Genomic DNA, 21,066 nt, shown 5'->3' with positions numbered 1-21,066 from the left:
GTGTTCCTCTCCTGGGTCAACTCCTCCATTCCACAACAGGATCCTGCAACTTCCCACTCCCTAAAATCTCTGTCTCACTCTTGAATACTTTTGTCATTTAGCTTCTCTTTCTCTTCTGGCTCCTTCCTTCCTTTAAAAACCTTAAGTCACAACTCACCAAATCATGAGACAACTCCAGGATCACATGCTCAAATCTTACTTGACAGCCTCACTAGGCCATCTAAAGGGCATGTCTAGCTTATGTCCAAAACTTGATCTTGTTTGGAAACCTGATACTCATTCAGTGTTCCCATCTCAATCAATGATACCACTCAAATGGCTCAGGACAAAACTTTGGAATCATCCTCAATTCCCCTCTTTCTCTCACACCACACATCTCATTCAACAACAAATTCAGGCGACTCTGCTTTCACAATTTATCCAGAATCCAACCACTTGTCTCCACAGCTGCCACTGCTATCCTGTCTGAGCCACCACCTCTCCCACCTGGCATACTGAAACAACCTAAATGAACTCCCACCTCCTCTCTTACTCTTTCATTACTCTCTGTGCCGCATTCAGAGGGGTCATTTTCAAAGGTCTATGAAGCTCTTTCATTCTCCTTCTCAATTTTTCCAAAGGCTTCCCATCACATCTAGAACATAACCCAAAGTTTTACATGACCCACACAGCTCCTAGAAGCCCCAGAGCCTACAAGGTCATCTCCAACTTCATTTCCTACCACACTCTGCCTTGTTCAATCCATTTCAGTCACACTGACTTTCTTACTATTTTTCAAACACACAACTGTGAATATCATTGGTGCACATGAATTAAATACTACCTCTCTGCAAACATTAAATTGATCCATCTACCAACCTGCTTCTCTGATACAGCCTCAGGATACACATTCTGTCTACAAGGTGTCTCAAGCTAGATGTTCCTATGCCAGCACAAATCAGACAATGCAAAAAGGAGCTGCTCCCCCATCACGAGGCTGGAAGCCTTGAAGTAGCTGCCAACCTTCACTGTACTTCAACCCACAATAAGTTGGCTGCCAAATCCTCCCGTGTTCCCCAGCGTGAAGTCTCAATTTGCCCTTTCCTCTTCCTTCCTCTATTCAGAGTCCTGTGCTTGTCCTGGTCATCTCCTCACTGAAACCCCACACCTCTTCCAGTTGCCCTTAGTTTCCTCCTACGGCTATAACAAGTATCCTTCCAGAAGTCTCACAAAAGATTCTGTCTATATCCGTGTTCAGGTGCCAGGGAGTCAGCCTCCATTCCCCTCCCACTTAATCCTCCTATTGTCTTCTACTGTCTACATGTGGTTACTGCAATTAATTAAAAATCCAGTTCCTCAGCTGCACTAAGCATATTTTGAGTGCTCAAGGGCCGCAAGTGGCTGGTGGTCACCCTACTGAACAGTGCAGCTGCAGGGCATTCCACTTTAATGCATTTATCCCCCATACATTTATCAACTCAACATTTTATACATTTATCAACCCAACACTTTTATCAACAGTGCAGCTGTAGGACACAGGAAGTTCTATTGGATAGTACAGAACCTATCCCCTCTGGCAAACCTATTCAAGTCCCACAACAAAATCTTTGAGAATAGATCCCATACCCAATCAGCCCTTTGAACCTGATTTTTTACTAAGACCTCATGTTTCAATTTTAAGGAAGTCCTAAAATGTTCCTCCCTGAGATCCGTCCAATTTTAAAGGAAAGGTATATTACACACCCATCTCCCTATCCCTCATAAACATGACTTCCCTTTCATAAAACTTCTCTTCTATGCAGAGTAAATATTTACATATTAATATTCAATGTATACCTTTTCCAATTCTACTCAGCTGTTATGCGTGAGTACATAGTAAATGTGCTCAACATGTTGACTATTTTAGACAGAATGGTTTTGGGGGCAGAATCAATATTGAATGGTGCCAAGCACAGAAAGCTCTTTAAAAAGTGTGTTTTCATAAGAGTGATGACATAGTGGGGAAGCAGTTAGGCTTTGGAGTTGCCCAGGTCTAGAACTGTTCTGCCACTTACTAGCCAGGGACCTTGGACAAGTTATTTAATTCCTCATCATCCTCAGTTTAAGTATTGGTAAAAGAGAAAATGGTAACTGTCCTCCTTATAGAGAAGTGACAATCAAACGTGATCACACCTGCAAATCATAATGACCACTCATTAATATTAGTTGATGATAATAATCATTTAAAATCATTATAAACAAGATAAACTTAAATAATACTTGTGGAAGTTAAAAGCAAGATGAAAAGATATCCCAAATGTAAGTACTTGTCTTACAGAATCAAATGAATGTCTTCAGATACAATGTAACAGATATTACTTAAATATCAAACCTTGGAAAATAGGTTTCAAAGTAACATAAATTTGAACATTTCCATTCTGTTTCTTGTATAAAAGCTGCATTGAGTTTCCAGTCCTTTGGAAAATTTGTCTCAGGGATAGTGGAACCTTGCTTGGCAGGTTGAATAAGTTTCCATTAGTTAAATGCAAGCAGGATGATTTCATTTTAAAAGTGAAATGTGAAAGTGGTTAAACAGGCAGGATACAACTAATCATACTAGTCTTTTTAAAAATTTGAAAAACAAAACAAGAAGATGTCTAATTCAAAGCACATGTGGGCATTATTTTGCATTAGTGCTTAAAGGCCCATTCTCCCAGTGGACTGATAAAATAGGCACAAACAGTCCACGCATTTGGAGCATGAGATCTTTCTCCCTACCTTCAATAGCTGAAATTCAGAGGTGGCTACACGGACTCAAAAGTCAAAGCCAGTACTTAATTTTGCCTAACTGGCCATGCATTTTTCTCTTGCTATGGCTTCTAAATGGGCCAGTGGTTCTTAATGTGTGCACCCTGGATCAATAGCAGCAGTATCTACCTGGGAACTTGCAAATGCTTGGGCCTCCCAATCTACTGCATCAGAAACTCGGAGGGTGGGGCCCACCAATGTGTTTGAACAATCCCTACAGATGTTCTGGTGCCAGAGCATGGGAAGTACACCTGGGCTGCATTTATGCCCTCTGTTTGGGGGCAGCTTCCGCAGAGAAGCCATTAGGACTCTTCTTAGGTAGTAATGAGAAAGCTTCCACTGGCTCTCATTCGCACTGACACATAATATGGACTCAGCCTTCCTCACTATAACTCAGTTCTCTGATATGAAAATTAATGGAATCACTTATAATGTTCAGCAGTGCCTAGGAAGTAGGGCCTCTGTGACAAACCTGGGCCATGTGGAGAAAGCAAACCCTAATTAATTCATTTTGTCAATCACAAAGAAAACTGGCCAAAGAAAACTCCTGGCCCAAAATCGTATGGTTTAATTTCTTCGCCTCTATAGGAAGAGTTATTGATCCACAATGAGAGATGGAATAACTACATAAAAGATGGAGTATCGCAGTTAGTTTAGGAAAGCCTCTAACACTTCCTTTTTTGAAAAAAAAAAATTTTGCAAAGCAAAAGAATCACAGAATTATATGACAAATTCCCACTGACTATATAAAAAACGGCAAGGAAAGATATACAGGCAACCCTCTTCAGATGTTTTTCAAGACATAACATTTCTTAACAGTCAAAACTCAGAGGGAAACAGAGAAGTATTCTGGATCTCAAAACGTGAATAATCACGCGAAATGACTTATAAGCAACAATGCCTTAAATGACTTTTGTTGTCATGTTTTAAAAGATCCAAAACAAAATGAAAGCTCATTTTAATACTTTGATGCTTCCATAATGTTGACAGTTATATTTTCACAATTCAAATATATTCTCCAGCAGAGTGCCTTATTCATTTTCTAGTGGAAGGAAATAAAATTCAATATGCATAAATTTAAGGTCTTATGCTTTTTAAAAAACAGGCTTTGAAGTATTTTTTAAACAAGCATCCGTCACATATTTTTGTAATTAAGATAATTTAGAGAAACGAGCAGTCTTTCATAAATTAATGTAAAAGATACTGCATAGTTATATATGGCTCCAATTTCTGAAAGGAGAACCTTAACAGTAGTTATGTCTGAACAGTGGGATAGAGATAGGCATGGTAGAGAAGTAAGACTACTTTTAAAAAGTAGTTTTTTTTGTAGAGATGGGATCTTACCATGTTGTCCAGGCTGGTTTCAAACTCCTGGGCTCAAGCAGTCCTCCTGCCTCAACTTCCCAAAGTCCTGGGATTATAGGCATGAGCCACTGTGCCTGGCCAAACTTTACCTTTTTCACTTTAAGTCCTTGGGTCCTATTCAAATTTATTTTTGTACATATTTTGTATAATTTTAAAAACTACACCAGTTAGAAATAAGTTAAAAATAATAAATCCATATTATTACACCATCAACCTTTGGTACACATTACGCTGAATGTCACTTAAAGACTTCAGGTTGCCATTTCAGATAACTTTTTTTTTTTTTTTTTTTTTAACAGTTTGAGTACACTATCACCAGATACCAGCAGATTCTCATCTGGTAGTGGTAGAGGTTAGCCACATTGCAAATGAAGAAATGGAGGCCCAGAGAGACTAAGGGATCTTCCCACACCATGCAGTTTACTGATACTGAAGGCAAGGCTTGCCCTCAGTCGTTTGACGTCTCAATTTATGCTTTTTAAAAATATCATATCATGTTGCCGTCACATGTCCTGCAACACCACTTACGTTTAAGATCTGAATCATACTAACTTACTACAGGTTTTACAAAAACATAACTCCATTAGAATTAAAGCTGAACACTAGAATCAAACCCTTCCCTTACCAAGGGCCATGTAGAGGCTCCGCACAGAGGCAGTGATGGAAGGGTCTTGGACTTGGGACTTTCTACCTGAATCTGACTCCTCTGATTACTAACTGTGTGACTAATTGCATGTAGCCTCTTTATGTCTTCTTTTCTCACCTGTGCTGTGGTGATTAAAAACATCTGCCTACTTGTTGTGAAGGTGAAATGAACTAATTTCTGTCAAGTACATAGCCAGGTGCCTGGTACACAACAAGTGCCCAATAAAAGTCAGCTATTACCCATTTAAATTAATAAACTACATGCAATTTAGAATCTCTCTCATTTCTATTTTAAATCTATTACAAGTATGGTATTTAACCCCCAAATTTGATGAGAAGTGCCCATCTTTGAGAAGATTTACATTTACCACAAGTTAGTAACCTTAGACAAGATACACCTTTCTGTCCCATTCTCCTTAGCAGTAAGGGCTGAGATGCTCAGATTCAAGAAATGTGTGTGAAAACGCTGGAAAATGGCAGTTACCTAAACAAAACGTAGACTTTGTTTTTAGCTTACCCTGAATCACAGCCGGTAGTCAAGAGGCCTTCTCAGTGGTTTTCCCTGAAACTTCCAGATCACCCAAATGACCTTTGACTGTTTCTCCCAGATGTCCGCAAAGAGCATTTGTTCTACCAAGTCCCTCCTGCACCTCCAGTCTTCCCCGCCAGTGTGAAGCCCTTCTCCCCTGCCTGCCCTACAGTAGAGCCCCTCTTTTCTTCTTTCTTTGGTGGAAAGGCGTCTCTTCTCCAGGCTGAAAGCACACACAAAAAACCTGTGACTAATTTCTTTTCAAATCTGAAGGCAGTCTTCCACTATTCTCCTCAGGCAGGGAGAAGTCGTCGAATCCCTGTGACTTCCTTAACAAAAACATTCTTTGAAGGCACAAACAGAATAAGCAATAACTGACAATTTAAACATACCTAGAATACTTTACCACACATATTTCTTGAATGTCTTATAACACCGGCAAAACTTCAAAGAGCATACCAACTCTTGCCTACCGGCTTAAATGGAAATATCTAGGCCCATTGTTGAGGCATTTCCGGGATATTTAAAAATGTTTACTGGAACTGACAACAACCACCTATTGAGAGCGGGCTGCTGTGAATCTCCCGGCCTAGGAGACCTCCTAGCTCGAGGCTGGTACTTCCATAAAAGGACTGACATTTGCCAATGTGGTTTAGCAACAAAGTCAAAAGAACAGCTTTGGATTTTTGAAACCGAAGCATCAAAGATGGGAGGTATGCATTTGCTGTCACCAACAACTGGGTGGAGGAGAAGCTTCCCAGGCAGTTTGTTTGTATTGAGTTAGGCCCATCATGAGGCTACTCAGTGAGCTCCATATCAGGGAAGACCATTCTGAAAGGTGCATGCTTTTTCTGTCCCCCTCAGAGTTCTTTTTCAAACCAAGATGTTTTGAAGAGAAGTAAATTGAGTAAACAGCAGATGGCGTGCTTGAAGTCAGGTTCTAACTTCCCAGCCCCTGCCTGTTGTCTTAAAGACTTTCCCCCTCATTCCTTGTTGATTCAACTCTTTATTCTTATTGAGTATCTGCTTTTCTATCCAAACGTTAGAGGAAGCAAAGACGGAGCTGAATCAGCAAATTGCCTTGAGACCTTTGAGGAAAGGGAGTTTGTTTCCCCACAAAGTCCAGGGCTTTCCAAGCACCATTACCCCACATATTGGGCTCACTGCTGAGTTCTCTGTCATCCAGGGGTTCTGGCGAACCAGGAACACTGTGTAACGCAGCTCTCAGCGTTTATAAATGTTCACAGGCTGATCACACCGTGTTCACGCATGCAGGGTCTGCAGGTTGGGTTATAGCAGACTTGCTTCCTCTTGACTAAGAACGCTTTTCTCTTCGTCTGACTCTCTATCCCTTCTGCTTCCCCCAATCCCCTCAACCTGATACCAGGAAGCTGGATCATCCACTCAACAGGATCTTTCATTCCTGTTATCTCAGTGATGAACACAGTACCAGGCACATAGCTAATACTGAATGAATCTCCATAAATCAGCAAATGAATGGATAAATGAACTCAGTGCCCACTGCTATCCAAACCACATTAAAAGGCAAGGATTTGCCTGGAGATTTGAGGGCAGAGTCAGGGACAAGTTGCAGGTCAGGATGAATTCAAAATAATTCTATGGAGAGTCGATAGCAGCAGTTTACTTCAGGTTTGCAACACCAGCTTCCACTTTTGTGTCTCCTCTACCCACCCACCAATTCCCAGAGTATACATTGTAACCCTTCATTGAACAAAGTCCCCTTCAGTGAACACAGTAGTCCGTGCTCCCCTAGGACCACTTTCCCAGTCTAGAGAAAGCCTCCTCCACATTATCATGACCTCAGTCTCCTGCCCTCAGTGAGGTCAGGAAAGAAATCCAGTAAATCAGTTCAAGCCATCATGCTAGTACATGACTAGATATAAGCATTTTAGTGAGAGACCTAGAACTAATATCTACCTTCCAAGAACTTAAAACTTACTGACTTCTGGCCCAGCGTAGTGGCTCACGCCTGTAATCCCAGCGCTTTGGGAGGCCGAGACAGGTGGATCACTTGAGGTCAGGAGTTCAAGACCAGCCTGGCCAACATAGTGAAACCCAGTCTCTACTAAAAATACAAAAATTAGCTGGGCGTGGGGGCGTGCACCTGTAATCCCAGCTACTCAGGAGGCTAAGGTAGGAGAATTGCCTGAACCTGGGGGGTGGAGGTTGCAGTGACCCAAGATTGTACCACTATACTCCAGCCTGGGCAACAGAGCAAGACTCTATCTCAAACAACAACCACCTTACTGACTTCTTGATAAAAGCCTATGTAGAAAATTAAAGGTCACTGATTCTCCACAGAAAAATGGTTCCACATAGAAAAAAACTATACTGGACTTGGAGTCAGAAGACTTGAGTATGAATATTGGGTTTGCCTCTTAATGATGGGTTGTCTTAAGCAAAATATGTACTCTCTGGGTCCATAATGCTATCATATGTAAAATGCTCCATGTCTCATATGTTGCTATGTGGACCAAATGTAACAAGGTTTTTAATGCTGCTTTGTGAAATCTAATGTAGTGAATGCATGAGTATAGTGAAGCAGTAAAGAAAAAAGACACAAGGAGATTATTCTTTGAGAATCCAGAATTAAGATAGGAGAGGAAATTGGCATCACATTAAATGAGTTTCAGAGAAGACTAGGTTGTGATCTGTAGGGCTAAACACACACTCATAACACCGAAAGTACAGGTGGTCCCTGCTTATAGACCCAGTGTATGCCTAGAGATGTTGGTGATGAAGAAGAAACTGATGGGAATGCCTTTACTAAGTGATAACTATGTATCTGGCATTAATCTGAGCACTTTATGTGTATTATCTTGTTCAACCTGACAATAGCCCTGAGAGGTGTGTAATACCATTATCCCCATTTTACAGATGAGAAAACAAGTTAAAGTCTAGAGAGTTCAAGTCATCATTAAGTGGAATTCCCTCTGAGCGCACACTTTTCAACAGACTGCTGAATGAGAGGATAAAAGCATTAAGGAGGAACAGCCGAGCTTTTATTCCGCAAGACTGAAAGCGTGAATCGGAGAGAGGTGAAGCTCAAGAGCAGGAGGTGGAATGAAGTTACAGACACTGAGAAGAAACCTGTGAGACTCCTAGTGTGAAACACCAAAAGGAAACTCTTGATAATGGAAGACAAAACGCAGCCTGTGTGTAAGGGGAAGGCCAGTAGGAAGCAGGCAGAATGTAATTGTTGGGAAATCAGTGGAGATATACCACGGCATTCTCTCTCCCCACGGCCTGCCCAATGCACCAGGCACACTAATCAGCAACGTTCTCATTCTCGGAGGCAGAACCTGCTGCTGTGACAATCGAGGGCTGGAGTGAAGGCATGCTGATGAAGCTGCTGCCATCCCCACAGCCTCGTGCCACCTCTGAGCATTCAGCGCCATTCCCGTGAGCAGTGACAGGCAGAAGCAGCTAAAGCTAGCTGTTACCACCAGACTGCTAATGAAAACCAGAAAGTCTGCAAACAAAACTGCCGGCTTCTCCAGAATCGAACCAGAATGGTATCAATTTGGAAAAGGAGCCCTTTCCACTGGGCACAGGTTTCCCCCGCGGTGAGTCCCATCAACCAAAATGAGATCTATAAATCCTGACAATGTCTCTGCGATTCTGCATTTTTCTTCGTCTAAATCAATAAATAATTGATTCTGTGTCAATAGGGACCTCTTATATCCCAAACACAGATAAGAGATTTTAGAGATAAGCTACAGATCTTTACAGTTATGAAACAGATTTACAAACCCAGAGTAAAACATAGAAATCTCATAGCATGAAACTTCCAGGTACTGTTGAGAGAGAGACATGAGGGGGCTGGGAGTTGAAGGACGAGGGAAAACCATTTCTGGGGAAAGAGTAAAGGCCTGGTTATTGGTTTGGTTTTGTTTTTTCGGGGAAGGCAACAGAAGCTACTCTTCCTTGACTTGCTTGGAGTAACAGACTTGCAGATGGTGATTTGAGGGCACACTGCAAACAAAATTCCAAGGCTATTTTTTTTAATCAAACATAATTAGCCAATTAAAGCAGACATTTTGGCTAGACATATCCTATTGAAAATAAGCAGAATGACAAGGATTTGGCATTTTAAAAAGGAGTAGTTTGTCAATGGCAGAATGTTAGACTGCTTCTTTATATCCTTGTCTATGAGCCAGACATAGCAGAACTAGTAACTGGTGGCATGTAGGGGGGTGTGTGTGTGTGTTTCAAGCAACACTGACTTGACATTCAGAACATCTGCTCGAGGTAGGCAAGTAGCAGGCATCCCTAGAAATGAAAGTACAGTGCTATGAGCTGCCATGTTTGAAATCCCAAAGCAAAGGAGAAACACCTTAAACCCCAGGGTTGAACATGGGATGAAGGCTCCACATAAAAGTGCTGAGAGATTCCGAAGGGAGGCAAAGGGAAATGCTGCCCGCTCTAACAGGCCACCTGGGCTGACAATGCTGCGTGTGGCCCAGCTGCTGGCGGCTGTGAGGAGTCGCCCCCACTTGTGAGGCTGGTTCCCTTCCTCCTCCCTCCTTTGCCCCCCTCACTCCAACCCTGCTGCCTTAGCTAAGGCAGAACGCTGGGTTAGATGAGGGCAAGGCATTTTAGACAAGGGTGTGAGACACATACAAGAAACAGAGATGCTGAGAAACTTCACCAAGCTCAGTCACCACGTTTCTTACATCTCCATGATTGCAGACTAGAGGCGATCATAACGACAGCAGCAGCAGCAACAATAACAGCTGTCGGTTATTTCGTGCCCCCATGCAACAGGCACTGTGCTCAGAACTTTACATATAATATTTTATGGATTCTCATATAACTCTGTGATGCAGGTTATTTTCCCCACAACAGAGACGAAGAAATAGAAGCTTGGAGGGATTAAAGTAATTTGCTGGGGTCAATAAGTACCAAATGGCATGGTCCGTGGATCTGCTAAACCATGTCCTTTCTCTCTAGCATGCCAACCTTGCTCAGGCATCTAGTGAGACAAATAAGTTTCTGTGCCCTAAGGTTAATAAACCTAAACTTAGTCAGATTTCAAAAAAATAATAAATGCCAAGGGGCAAAACCAACCTGTTTAATTTAGGTAGGAAACCCTCTTCAACAACACTATTTAAAATAGTACTAACTGCCAGATGTCCACTCTCTGAGAACATCGGTATACACTGGATCCAGGCAACAAAATGAACTTTTCCATTTCTAGCTATGCCAGAAATTATTGTAAATAGTTTCCATGATAAGATAAATTAGTTTGGGTATTACATTGTAACTCAGAGTATTCTCTTTCCTGAAACTACATAATAAATGACTGGCTTAATCTCCTAGAGAAATGTCTCTTGTTGCTCAAAAAATAGCAACAGAAACTGTTTTACTTATAGACAAACCTCGTTCCTTGTTGATTCTTGTTTTTAAACTGAGGACTCATAGAGGAAGATGCTTTTAAATTAGGGAATTTAACAAACAGCCTCTTTGATAACTTATCATAACTTCTCTTTTTCTTTCATGTTTATTTTGTTTAAGATGACAATATCCACAATGCTAAAAGTTTACAATATCCACCACTATTCACCCTCAGAATGCCAATATTGTAGAATTCTGTTGCTCTGGCTCAAGGGAAAATATTAATGCACACAGGGATTTGTATAGGATTGACAGAGCCAACTCAGCATGACAAATGGGAGAAATTCCATGTGCAACATTTATGGGAAACATCAGGTTAGTATGCTGCTAAGACCAGCTGCTCCGTGTGCTGTGGCTCCCCCGTGCAGTCCCCCATGAATCACGCAGCCACACAGTTGCCCTAAGCCTGTGGCATCTACTGAGTGACTCGCTTAAGCAAAGACAAGACTTTTCTTCTGCTCCTGGAGAGTGAGGACTCCATATGTTGTGCCATAATCTCCTTGTAGCAAAAATAGTCATAGAGATTTCTATCACTTATAGGAAGGAAGGATGTACAGGATGGTGACCCTTTGGCAAAAAGCTGGCAAGGTTGGGACTCTGTGCAATAATTGACTGACTTTGATGCTGGAGCCCTTCCTTATATACAAGAGCAATGTGTTAGCAGAGAGGCTATGGAGTCTGTGCACAAGTTGTTTATCGGTGTATGAGGCTTTCTTAATAAAAATTTCAAGAATTCAAAAGATCCTGAGTGGCACATGAAACAAAGGAGAAATAAATTTCATCAACTGGGGATTCTGACAGGTCATTTAGGACTGATTTAATGTAACTAGTATCAAAATAGGGTCAGAGGTACATCACTGTGTCACTTAAAATCTACCTTCCACCCCTGCTCATTCCTCTCTGTCTTGTGAGGCCAGACCTGATGGAGGAAGATGCTTTCCTTTCCTTCTGGGGCTGCTGTTGGCAAGCTCTGTGTCCACGAGGCTCTTTCTCACTATTCCCTGTGCTGACACATGGTATGGACTCCCAGGTCTCTTCTCCAGGTGGAAAGAGGTCGGACTCTTCTTGCTTGGCCTCTCAGACACTTTGGACACATTTCATCACTTTCTCCTTCTTAACACTCCTTCTTCACCTAGCTTCTAGAGCTCCACCCTCTCCTGGCTTTCTGCCAACCTCACTGGTGTCTCCTTCTCTTCTCTTCTGCTAATTCCTACTCTTCTTCTTGCCTCTTTTTGGAGATGGAGTTTCGCTCTTATTGCCCAGGCTGGAGTACAATGGCATAGTCTCGGCTCACTGCAACCTCCACCTCTGGGTTTCAAGTGATCCTCCTGCCACAGCCACCCAAGTAGCTGGGATTACAGGCGCCTGCCACCATGCCCGACTAACTTTTGTATTTTTAGTAGAGACAAGGTTTCATCATGTTGGCCAGGCTGGTCTCGAACTCCTGACCTCAGGTGATCCACCTGCCTCTGCTTCCCAAAGTGCTGGGATTACAGGCATTAGCCCAGGCCCGGCCTGTTCTTGCCTCTTAATGTTGAAATGACTCAGTTCTTAGTCTATGTCTCTTCTTTATTTGCCGTCACTCCCTTGGTGAGCTCATGCAGTTCCATGCCATATAGTTGGTATTTAAAGTAAACTCCCAAATGTGTATCTCCCCTCTTGATCAGTCTCTCTTGAATTCCAGACTTATATATCCAACCACCTAGTCAACAATGGGACTTGGAGGTATAATCAATATCTCCATTTCAGCATGTTCTTAACCGAATTCCTGAGCTTTGCCCCCAAGTCCAATGCCCTCCCCATCTCTGTGATGGCATCTCCATCTTTTCAGTTACCCAGGTCAAAAAGCTTAGGATAATTCCTGACTCCTCTCTTTCTCTCTCACCCTGTATCCGATCTGCCAGGAAATTCTGTTGTCAGGAAATCCACCTTCAAGATGTACCCAAAATATATTCAGAGCATGACCACTTTCACCAGTTACACTGCTGTCAGCTAAGTGTGAGCCACCATCATCTCTTACTCTACCAGCCTTCCAACAGGTCTTCCTGCTTTCCACATCTGCCCTCCTCAAGTTTATTCTCAACATAGAAGCCAGAGTTCTCTTTTTAAAGTATAAGTCAGATCATGCCACTTTTCTGCTCAAAACCTGCAATGTCTCCAAAATTCATTCCGAGTGTGGAAGCCAAAGGGCTTACACTTAGCCTACAAGGCCCTGCGTGATTCTCAGTGCACGACTCCCCCACCACCACTTACCTCTTGAGGTTTCGCCTCCCACTACCCTTCCTGTTGATCACTCCTCTCCAGTCACACCAGCCTCCTCCTAAGGGCTTTTGTAATGGCTGTTCCCAGTGCATGAAACCTTCCCCTCAAATGCAAATGAAAACTGCCTTCCCTCCCTAACATCTCTTTTCAAATGCCACCTTCTAGCTGAGGCTCACACCACACTATATAAAATCACAACCCCTGGCAAAACTCCAAGCAACCATAGCTTGCCTGACTTTTCATTTTTTCCACAGGACTTATCAGCTGTAACATACTCTGTGATTTACTTATTTTACGCTACGTACTGCTTCTTATTGTCTGTCTGCCCACCTCCCCCTATTAGAATGTAAGCTCCACGAGGGTAAGGATCTTTGTTTTGTTATTCAATGTATCCCAAGAGTCTAGACCTGTGTCTGGCACATAGCAGTTGCTTGATAACTATTTCTGGATTGAATAAATGAATGCTGGGCTGTGGTGTGCAAAAATAGGATCACTGAAATTTCAAGTCCTGGTGGTTTAACTTGCAGTGCTGATGTTATTTTTCTCATTTTTTGGATAATTTTTTTTTTTTTTTTTGGGACAGAGTCTTGCTCTGTTGCCCAGGCTGGAGTGTAGTGGTGCGATCTCAGCTCACTGCAACCTCCGCCTCCCGGGTTCAAGCGATTCTCCTGCCTCAGCCTCCCAAGTAGCTGGGATTACAGGTGTGACCCACCACACTTAGCTAATTTTTGTATTTTTAGTAGAGACAGGGTTTCGCCATGTTGGCCAGGCTGGTCTCAAACCCCTGACCTCAGACGGTCTGCCCACCTCGGCCTCCTAAAGTGCTGGGATTACAGGCATGAGTGATCGCACCTGGCCCGCTGGATAATTTTTTATTTTATTTTATTATTTTTTGAGATGGAGTTTCACTCTTGTTGTCCAGCTGGATTGCAATGGCGTGATCTCGGCTCACTGCAACCTCTGCCTCCTGGGTTCGAGTGATTCTCCTGCCTCAATCTCCTGAGTAGCTGGGATTACAGGCGCCCACCACCATGCCCAGCTAATTTTTTTGTATTTTTAGTAGAGACGGGGTTTCACCATGTTGGCCAGGCTTGAACTCCAGTCGTCAAGTGATCCACCCGCCTCAGCCTCCCAAAGTGCTGTGATTACAAGTGTGAGCCACCGCGCCCAGCCGGATAAGTTTTGAGATTGTTTTATGTCTTACAGGCACTGCTCTTAATTATAAAAGTGACTTGTGAACTATTAAGAAATGAGATTCACTTTTATCTACAAATGTTCTTGAAAAACAAGTTCCTGGGTTCAAAACGATGTAATTGATGTGCCCTGGATGCACAACAAGACACAGAGACCAAGACCTGCAGATCCTCAAACTTTAGTTCTTGACTTGTGGTTCTGGGAATCAGACCTCAAAGACACATTTTAACTTAAAAGTCTTGCTGATACTGCTAAGTTTATTACTGCATTAGTAGATTTTTAGAATTTATTTTTAACTATATAAATAATGCGTGAGTATATTCACACTATTTCAGAGATGGATGGATGGATGGATAGATAGATAGATAGATAGATAGATAGATAGATAGATAGATAGATAGATAGATTAAGGGGTCCCCAACCCCTGGGCATAGATAGATAGATAGATAGATAGATAGATAGATAGATAGATAGATAGATAGATAGATAGATAGATAGATAGGCAGGCAGTCAGGTAGGTAGGTAGGTAGATAGATAGATAGATAGATAGATAGATAGATAGATAGATAGATAGACAGACAGACAGATAGATAGATAAAGGGGTGCCCAACCCCTGGGCCACAGACCGGCACTGGTCCACAGCCTATTAGGAACCGGGCCGCACAGCACTAGCTGAGCGGTGGGCGAGCATTACCACCTGAGCTCTGCCTTCTGTCAAAGCAGCAGTGGCATTAGATTCTCATAGAAGTGCGGATCCTATTGTGGACTGTGCATGTGAGGGATCTAGGTTGCGCACTCCTTATGAGCATCCCCATCCCCACAGCCCCTACCCTGGCCCGTGGAAACTTTGTCTTCCATGAAACCGGTCCCTGATGCCAAAAAGGTTGGGGACCGCTGATGTAGATCAGGTAAAGCTATCCTTGTCAATCACCCAATCCCATTCCCCTTCCAGTGGGTCCTATTTCTATTCATTCATTCATTTTATTCAACAATACTTCCCCCAACTCCCACCCCACCCCCCCAAGACAGAGTCTTGCTCTGTCGCCCAGGCTGGAGTGCAGTGGCATGATCTGGGCTCACTGCAACCTCTGCCTCCTGGGTTCAAGCAATTCTCCTGCCTCAGCCTCCTGAGTGGCTGGGATTGCAGGCATGCACCACCCCTGGCTGACTTTTGTATTTTTAGTAGAGACAGGGTTTCACCATCTTGGCCAGGCTGGTCTCCAACTCCTGACCTCAGATTATCTGCCCAACTCATCCTCCCAAAGTGCTGGAATTACAGGCGTGAGCCACCGCACTGGCTGAATATACATAATTTTAATCAGCAATACTTAGCAACTATCTATTATGTGCCAAATACTCTTCCAAATGCTGAGGATACAGTAATAAGACAGACAAGAAGATCCCACCTCCAACATTTCCAGTCTTCCCCATCTCAATACGTAATAAAAGCTGATATGTGTTTAGCATGTACCAAGCATTTTACATATGTTAAGTGATATATTCATAACCACCATATGAGAATGTGACATTATTCTCCTCATTTTATAAAGGATAGTAAAGCAGAGAGAGGAGAGATTATTGCCCAAGGTCATACCTCTAGTAAATGGCAGAGCCAAGAGGGCACATAGTCCTTGAGTCCTAACTCTCCCTGTCTCCTCCCGCCCCCTCCCCATCCTTTGTATCCATCAGCAAAACCAGCAGGCTCCACCTCCTCCATCCCCACTGCCCCCCAGGCACCAGGCTCACTGGCCTGGCGCACTGGCACGGCATTAGCTCCTAACCAATCTCCCTGCCTCCCTCTGCTTGTCCCCAACTACTCTCTACCCCCCATCCAGAGTGATCTTACAATGTTCAGACCCCCTAATGGCTTCCATTTCACCTAGAACACAATCCTAAATCGGGTCTATATGAATCCTGCCTTCCTGTCTACTCACAGCCCTGCACTCTCCTCCTTACCCACCAGTCTCCAGCCAAACCGGCCTGCTTTCTAGTCCTTGAACACAGCGGGGTTGTTTCTGCTGTGGAGCATAGCCCCAGCTGTTGTGATCCCAGATCTTACATGGCTGACTCGGTTTCATCATCTAGGATTTAATCCCAATGTCATATCCTTGACCACCCAAACTAAAATAATCTCCCAGCCTCCACTCCCCATGCCCACCCTTATACAATATGGTTAGGACTGCAGGTTGGTACAACCTTTTCAGACAGCCAGCTGGCAGTTTCCATCAGAACCTAAATCACATACCTAGCTGTTTGACCCAGCTATTCTACTTCTAAGAATTTATTCTAAATATAAACTTGTACATGTGTGAAATGAAATATATTACAGGATTATTCACTGCCGTGATGCTTCTAAAAGCAAAATGTTGACAAAAACTTCACTATCCATCAATGGGGCCTCCTTAAATAAATTATTGTACATAGTGACAGATAAAATACATTAGGTACTTTCTATGTGCCTAACAACAACCTTATGAGTTAAGCACTGTTATTAAGTCCTATTTTAGATAAGAAAGCTAAAACAGAGTGTTACTTAAACTTACCCAAGATGCATAGCTAATAAGTGGTAAATTGAGGATTCAGACCACAGGTTCTTGGTCTCTATGCAATACTGCCTCCAAGTACACATTCCTGTGGTGGAATACCACGCAGCCAAAAAAGGAATGATGCATTATATACAGAATGATATGGGCTGATCATCAAGGCATGCTGTTAAGTGAAAAAAAAAAAGTGAAGTGCAGAACAAGTGGGTAGAGCTTAATCTCTTGGAGTTTTGGGGTGTTTCTAGGAATACAAATATATATGTTTGCATACTTCTATGCAAAGACATATAAGGAATAGTGGGAAATTATGTAAAAACAGTGGCTACTCTGGAAAGGGTAACTATAGGTGGCCAGGGCAGGGGTAGGAGATTTACATTTTACTGGGTATTTTTTTTGTCCCTTTTGGTTTTTGTTGTGTATGCACAAACATACACATACTGACTATTTAAACACTTACTATTGAAAAACAACAAGATTACCAGATTGAGATATTCCCAAAAGGAAAAAGGATACAGCCAAATCATTACCATATAACCATTTGTATTTTCTTTGTATATCTAATAGTAAGTGGTTTATTAGTGCATCTGCATCTTGACTCTAGTGTGGCGAAGGCAATGCATGTTTATTGTACTAGCTTTGTAAGCTCACTAGACCCCACTAGAATGTACGCTCCATGAGGGCAAGGACTCTGTGTGTACAGTTCAGTGCCATAGCCCCAACATTTAGCACCCTCCCTGCTGTACAGTAACTCTGAATGAATGAATGATAGTGCCCAAAAATCTAGGGTGTGACAATCAGAGAGTAAAACTGTAGGAACTTTCTTTACCAAAAATGCACAAAAATTATTAATACTTTAGACCAACACTTAAGTTTCTCAGTATAAAAAAATTAAGATCTTAGTTTATAGAATACTTCTATACTTTTTTGTTTTGTTTTGTTTTTAGACGGAGTCTCACTCTGTCGCCCAGGCTGGAGTGCAGTAGTGCAATCTCAGCTCACTGCAAGCTCCACCTCCCAGCTTCACACCATTCTCCTGCCTCAGCCTCCCGAGTAGGTGGGACTACAGGCGCCCGCCACTACACCTGGCTAATTTTTTGTATTTTTAGTAGAGGTGGGGTTTCACCACATTAGCCAGGATGGTCTCGATCTCCTAACCTTGTGATCTGCCCGTGTTGGCCTCCCAAAGTGCTGGGATTACAGGTGTGAGCCATCGTGCCCGGCCAGAATACTTCTATACTATTAACACCAATACTCAAAGTCAAGATTCTGAATAAGTGATACTCACAACGATAAGATATATGTCCCAAGGGATTTCACTTAGGCTTATACAGGGTCAGAAAAATGCTGATAATGGGCAAGAAGCAGTGAGGTTATGAAAGAAAAAGCAAACAGCTCAAGGCTTAAAAAGCAGGAGAGATTTAGAAAAGCTACATGGACATGTACAAAGTTTCAGTTACTATTTTAGTAATTTGGGATTATAAAAATTATTGTTGATTTGGTAAAAGGAAAACTCCTTCTTTGAGGCTATATCATGCTAAGGGAAACATCTGCCCTAGAACTGACCACCTGGAGCCCTCCAAAGTTGCTTTGTCTTGTTATACCTTCACATGAAAAGGAATGAGCTCAATAACAGACTTGAACCATAAAACCTACAGGAAAATGATGACCCTGAGAATGTTCTTCATCTTCAAACTAATTAGCAGAGGCAGAGGAGGAGAGCATCATTTGTTAGTGCTGCATGATTGTTAGTTTTATGTGTCAACTTTACTGAGCTACGAGGTGCCCAGATATTTGGCCAAATGTTATTCTGAACATTTCTATAAGGGTGTTTTGGGATGAGATTAACATTTATATCAGTGACCTGAGTAAAGCAAGCTGCTGTCTATAATGTGGGTGGGCCTTACCCAATCAGCTGAAGGCCTGAACAGAACAAAAAGGCTGATCCTCCCTTGAGTACGGGAGAATTCCTCCTGCTTGGCTGCCCTTGAACTGGGACATTAGCCTTTTCCTGCTTTGGACTCAAATGGAAACATCGGCTTTCCCCATGTTTTGAGCCCATCAGCCTTTGGACTGGAACTATACCATCAGCTCTCCTGGATCTCCAGCCTGCTGGCTCTGCCTGAGCTCTTGTCAGCCTTCATATACATGTGAGCAGATTTCTCATTTTATATATATATATATACACACACACACACACAAACACACACAAGATTTATTATATGTGTAATAAATATAGCTATGTAATTATAAATATATAGTTATATTTATTATAAAATATACACATATATGCATACACACATTCTATTGGCTCTCTTTCTCTGGAGAACCCTGACTAATACATGTTGCTTCCTCTGTTAGAAAACTCACCAGAGTGAAATACTCCTTGATACAACCTATCACTAGAAGCCTGATAATGAGAATACAATATCCCCATGACCACCACCATGAAAGCATTCTCAGCTGATGCAGAGAGAAACAACAGCTTAAAAGCTAAAGACTTATACGTATATCTGATAAGGGGTTAACACCCAGAATATATAAAGAACTCCTACAATGCAACAACAAAATACAATCTGATTTTAAAAATTGAGAAACGACCTGAATGAACATTCAGAGAAGATACACAAATGGCTAATAAGCACATGAGATGATGCCAAACATCACCCATCATTCAGGAAATGCAAACTAAAACCACAATGCAATATCATCTCATATTCATTGGGATGGCTACTATTAAAAAACAAGACAGAAAATAACAAGGGTTGGCAAGGATATGGAGAAATTGGAACCCTTGTGCATTGCTAGTGGGAATGTAAAATGATGCAGCTGCTATGGAAAACAGTATGGCAGTTCCTCAAAATATTAAAAATAGAATCACCATATGATCCAGCAATTCCACTTCTCGTTATATACCCAAAATAATTGAAAGTAGGATTTCAAAGAGATCTTTGTAAACCCCTGTTCATAGCAGCATTATTCACAACAGCCAAAGGGTGGCAACAACCCAAGTGTCCACTGATAGATGAGTGGGTAAACAAAATGTCATCTATACATGCAGTGGAATATTATTCAACCTCCAAAAGGAAAAAGATTCTCACATAAGCTACAACATGATGACGCTTGAGGACATTATGCTAATGAAATAAACCAGACACAAAGGGATAAGTCCTGTATGATTCTACTTACATGAGGTATCTAGAAGAGTCAAATTCATACAGACAGAAAATAGAACAGTGGGTGCCAAGGGAAGCAAGTAATGGGGCGTGAATTGTTTAATATACACATACGGTTTCATGTTTGCAAGATTAAAAGAGTTCTAAAGATGGATGGTGGTAACGGCTGTACAGCAATGTGAATGCACTTCATGCCACTGAACTGTGCACTTACAAATGGCTAAGGTGATAAACTGTATTTTACCACAATTGAAAAAAATTTTTAAGCCAAATACTTAGAGATCTCCAGGATATACCAGTAAGTTTTGAAGAAAAAAAATAGAAAATACATATAATATAGGTTCAGTATATAAAAACTAACATAAATATACATGCATAGAGAGGAGACAAATTGTCACTAGCAGTTACCAATAAGATGGGAAGGGACAGATAAAACGAAATGTTCATGTATCACTCTGTATGCCATATTGAGGCTTATTGATTGAATCTGGTACAATAAAAACATATCTATATTAGCTTCCTAGGGTGACTGTAAAATACCACAAACTGGGTAACTTAAAACAACGGAAATTTATTCTCACAGTTCTGAAAACAAATCAGGTTGTCCGAAATCAAGATGTGTTGGCAGGGCCACGCTCTCCCTGAGACACTGAGTAGAATCCGTCCTCACCTCTTCTAAGCTTCTGGTGGTGGCCATCAATCCTGGGCATTGCTTGGCTTGCAGCTGCCTCACTCTAACCTCTGCCTCTGTGATTATTAAAACCTGGCGCTCTTCCTGTGTGTCTCTCTTCACATGGCATTGTCGGCTTCTTACAGGGATACCAGGCACGTTGGATTAGAGCCCACCATCATGTCATAACTTCATCTTAACTTGCCTACATCTGCAAAGACCCTATTTCCAAAGAAGGTCACATTCATAAATACTGGAGGTTAGAACTTTGACATTCTGGGGGAGGCAGGACACAATTCAACCTATAACAATATTTGTGTTCAAAACAAAACAAAACAAAACTACAGTTAAGGTTCCTTGAACACTCTATTTATGAGCCCATATAGATCCATTAGAGACAGTACTATGAGAATGAAGAACCTGGATTAAGGAGCCACACTGTAGAGGTTCAAATCCCAGCTCAGCCACTTACAAGCTACATAACTTTGAGGCAGTTCATTA

At 42.0% G+C, this 21,066-nt stretch overlaps 1 protein-coding gene across 3 annotated transcripts in view; it reads right to left on the bottom strand.

Annotated features, from left to right (window-relative positions):
- SAMD4A (sterile alpha motif domain containing 4A) overlaps positions 1–21,066 on the bottom strand; it is a 227,596-nt gene that overhangs the window by 142,387 nt on the left and 64,143 nt on the right. The window lies entirely within an intron of this gene.

The sequence above is a fragment of the Chlorocebus sabaeus genome, chromosome 24, assembly GCF_047675955.1.
Source record: "Chlorocebus sabaeus isolate Y175 chromosome 24, mChlSab1.0.hap1, whole genome shotgun sequence".
Lineage (NCBI taxonomy): Eukaryota > Metazoa > Chordata > Mammalia > Primates > Cercopithecidae > Chlorocebus > Chlorocebus sabaeus.
This window is presented reverse-complemented; position numbering and strand designations above follow the sequence as displayed.